The sequence below is a fragment of the Solanum tuberosum genome, unplaced genomic scaffold (assembly GCF_000226075.1).
Source record: "Solanum tuberosum cultivar DM 1-3 516 R44 unplaced genomic scaffold, SolTub_3.0 scf00147, whole genome shotgun sequence".
NCBI lineage: Eukaryota > Viridiplantae > Streptophyta > Magnoliopsida > Solanales > Solanaceae > Solanum > Solanum tuberosum.
The window spans coordinates 91,622-96,112 of record NW_006239070.1 but is presented as its reverse complement, the minus strand read 5'-3'; the positions used below and the strand labels follow the sequence as shown (position 1 = coordinate 96,112).

Here is a 4,491-nt window from a genome sequence, read left to right as displayed (position 1 = left end):
TGCCGATGGAGTGGTCCAACCAAAGCTTTGGTGAATAAGTCTGCAATTTGAGAAGAAGAAGGAACGAAATACAGAGAAATTAACCCATCAAGAAGTTTTTCACGGATGAAATGACAATCAAGTTCGATATGTTTTGTTCGTTCGTGAAAGATAGGGTTTTGTGCAATATGAATTGCTGCTTGATTGTCACAATGAAGGTTTATAGGAAGAGAAGGAGATAAAGAGAGATAAAAAAGGAGACGAACCACCCAAGAAATTTCTGCAACTAGCCTGCGCATAGAGCTATATTCGGCTTCCGCCGAGGATAAGGAAACCACCATCTATTTTTTAGATTTCCAAGAGATTGGTGAGCCTCCGAGGCTAAGATAAAACCCACTTACAGATCAGCGGGAATCAGCACACGCAGCCCAATCCGCATCAACAAAAGGCAAGAATTTGAAAAGAAGGAGATGAATTGATAAAAAGGCCTAAACTTGGATCTTTTCTGAGGTATCGCAAAGTGTGATAAGCTGCCTGTAAATGGCCTGTACAAGGGGTTTGCATAAATTGGCTCAAGGTTTGAACAGTATATGACAAATCTGGTCGTGTGTGGGTGAGAAAGTTCAGTTGTCCCAACAAACACCGATAAAAGGTTGGATCTTGAAGAACAGTTCTAGAATCAGAGCTCAATTTTACTGTTGGATCTAAGGGTGTGGAAGCAAGACGAGATCCAATGTCTGGGTATTCTGATAAGGGGTCAAGAGTGAACTTCCGTTGTGTTATGATGAGTCCATCTAATTCAGGTATTATTTCCATCCCCAAAAAATAATTTACTAATCCCAAATCTTAAATTCTTTATCCAGAAACATTTTCAAGTCACGAATTTCCTCTGTATTGTTTCCTGTCAACAAAATATCATCGACATATACAACAATTATAGTTATCAATGTCCCTGAAGATTTTGTAAATAAGGAGTAATCATTCATGGAATGGACAAGAGCTGCAGATAATCGTGAATACCATTGTCGAGAAGCTTGTTTTAATCCGTAGAAAGACTTACGAAGTCTACATACATGAGATGAAGATGGAGGATCAACCCCTGGAGGGAACTTCATGTACACTTCCTCGTCCAAGTCCCTATGGAGAAAAACGTTATTCACACTGATACAAAAGCCAGCCCTTCTTTACTGCAATACTCAAAATACAACGTATGGTTGTCATCTTAATCACAGGTGAATAAGTTTCTGTATAGTCTATACCCTCTCTTTGAATATCCCCCTTTACTACCAAACGTGCCTTTAATCTTTCCAAAGGGCTATCAGATTTCAATTTGACTTTGTATACCCATTTGCAGGGTAAAGCCTTCTTTCCGGGAGGAAGGGAAACTACTTCCCAGGTGGAGTTAGATTCAAGGGCTTCAAGTTCTTGCTGCATAGCTAATGTCCAACCTGGATGGATAGCTGCTTGTTGGTAAGAAGAAGGTTCTTTGATTTGTGAAATAGAGTAAAAAATGTGATGATTAGAACCATTGAGTACAGAATAAGCAGAAGAATACATAGGAACCACATGTGGATTAGGGGAGATAACTGTAGAAGCAGTGTTGCATATATAATCTGAGAGATAGTGACGCTTAACCGTTGTTCTGGTAGATCTGCGTTGGTCTTGTGTTGTTGGTAACACATCCCTGTCATGAGAAATAGAATTAGTCGGAGAATCAACAGACAAGTCTCTTTGTTCTATCGTGTTACCTGAGGTAGGATTGACAAAATCATCCTGATGGATAGAAAGAGGTGAGAAAATATCAGGATGAGAGCTAGTATTTGTGGACTCAGTAAATATGGAAGGAAATGGTATATCACTAGAAGGAAATGAAGAAGAAGGAAAAAAATTTGTCATAGGTTCTGGGTGGGCAAAAGGAAAGATCATTTCATGAAATTTGACATGTCTAGTAACAAATAGCTGATTGGTTTGAAGGTTTAACACCTTGTATCCCTTCTTCCCAAAAGGATAACCAAGAAAAACACCAGCAACTGCCCTAGGTGCAAGCTTGTCTCTATTGGCAGACAATGTGGAGGCAAAACAAAGACATCCAAAAGGTTTAAGGTTAGAGTAATTTGGTGTTTTTCCTAAAAGAATTTCATGCGGTGTTTTGTATTTTAGAACCTTGGAAGGAAACAAATTGATCAAATGAGTGGCAGTAAGCAAACTCCCCCCCCAATATTTAGTAGGGAGATGCGACTGAAAAAGAAGAGCCCTACAAACTTTAAGCAAATGTTTGTGTTTCCTCTCAACTACCCCATTTTGTTGTGGGGTAGCAACACAACTTGTCTGGTGAATGATCCCTTGAGAGTTGAAAAAATCTGTATCTACATTCCCAAAACCTAATTCACAAGCATTGTCGGATCTAATAATCTTTACTTTTCTAGAAAATTGTCTTTCTATGTAAGCTAAAAAGGATTTAAGAAGAGGAAAAGCATTGGATTTGGTAGATAAAAGATAGGTCCAAGTAGCTCTTGAAAAATCATCCACAATGGTCAAAAAATATCTTTCTCCTTTGTGAGTAGGAGTTTTGTATGGTCCCCAAGTATCAATATGTAAAAGTTCAAAACAATGTTTAGAGGAAATAGAACTTTTTGGGAAAGGAAGCTTAGATTGTCTTGCCATGGGGCAAACATCACAAGAAAACCGATGTTTCTCATTTGAAACAAGGATCCCTGCAATATTCTTCATCGCATTATAAGGCATGTGTCCTAATCTGAGATGCCATAATTTAATAGATTCAGGATTTTCAGAAACATAATTCTTTCCATTCATATGATCAAAAGTAGACATAGGAGGAGTCAAAACAGGCTCAGGTACAACACATGAAGACTGAAACTTTGGGACTACATTCTCAGACTTGAGACTACTTTTAAGAGAAAACTTCGAAGACTGAATGTTAGAAAACTTAATGGAATTGTTGGCAATGGATGTGTTATCCTTCAGCATGTATAAACCAGCAGCACAATCACCAAACTTCCGATTAATCCTCACTGTAGAAAGGTCCTGTAAGAAGCAGCAATTTTTAGTAAAGAGAACTCCAACATCTTTTTGCTCATAGAATTGAGTAACAGATAAAAGATTATGCTTAAAAGAAGGGACATATAGAACATTTTCTAACTTTACTTGAGAAGACAAATTAACACTACCCAAGAAATAAACCTTGACCCTATATGCATTTGGAAGCCTAACAGAGATAGGTTTAGATAATTGTTTTATATCATTCAAAAGTGACTTGTCATAAGTCATATGTTGTGATGCCCCTGTATCTATGATCCATTGATTTTCAGGAAAAGTGGTGTAACAACTAGAGAAAAGATGCAATGCTATAGCAATACCAGCCAGATTTGCATTCACATCTGCATAAGAACCTGAATGGTTGGAACCTTCTGCATGAACTGATTGAAACATATGAATCAGATTTTCACATTGCTCTTTTGAGAAGCCTTGAGAGTTAACAAGGGTGGACATAGTGTTTCTTGAAACTGATGGTATAGGATAAGGTGTTCATTTGCTTCCACTGCATTTGCTTTTGCATTGCTGAAATTTTTCTTTCCCTTTGTGAACTTGAAATCCTGTGGATACCCAATTAGCCTATAACAATTGCCTCTCACATGATTAGTCCTTTTACAGTAGGTGCAGTATAAATTGTTCCTCTCACTCGTCATTTCAGAGTTTCCCCTTTGAGCAATGTTGTCTCTTACTTCTCCCATTTTCGCAGGTGCTGGATTGTGCACAACAGGGTTGTATCTGGTTGAGGAGCTAGATCCAGGTGTAGTGAACTTGTTAGCGGAGAAAAAAGCAGCAGAATTGATTGATACATGTTTACCTGATTGCACCTCCCTCTGTGATTCATCATGTAGGATTATGGAATATGCTTGATTGGTAGAAGGTAATGACTTCATCATCAGAATGTGGCCCCTAACTGCGCAGTAAACTTCATTAAGCCCCATCAAAAATTGGATCAGCTTCATGTCTTCATTCATTTTTTGATTATGGGTCTTTGCTCCACACTTGCACTCACAAGAGCATGTCATAAAAGTATTCAACACCTTCAACTGATCCCAGATTCTTTTAAGTGAACAGGCTCAGGTACAACACATAAAGACTGAAACTTAGAGACTACATTCTCAGACTTAAGACTACATTTAAGAGAAAACTTCGAAGACTGAATGTTAGAAAACTTAATGGAATTGTTGGCAATGGATGTGTTATCCTTCAGCATGTATAAACCAGCAGCACAATCACCAAACTTCCGATTAATCCTCACTGTAGAAAGGTCCTGTAAGAAGCAGCAATTTTTAGTAAAGAGAACTCCAACATCTTTTTGCTCATAGAATTGAGTAACAGATAAAAGATTATGCTTAAAAGAAGGGACATATAGCACATTTTCTAACTTTACTTGAGAAGACAAATTAACACTACCCAAGAAATAAACCTTGACCCTATATGCATTTGGAATCCTAACAGAGA

At 37.9% G+C, this 4,491-nt stretch overlaps 1 long non-coding RNA gene across 1 annotated transcript; it reads left to right on the top strand.

The window, feature by feature from the left end:
* Positions 1-1,141: 1,141 nt before the first annotated feature.
* Positions 1,142-3,812, top strand: LOC107061510 (uncharacterized). Its single transcript, XR_001474023.1, has 3 exons — positions 1,142-1,211; positions 1,334-1,449; positions 3,740-3,812. It is a non-coding gene; the product is annotated as an uncharacterized lncRNA (long non-coding RNA).
* Positions 3,813-4,491: the final 679 nt, after the last annotated feature.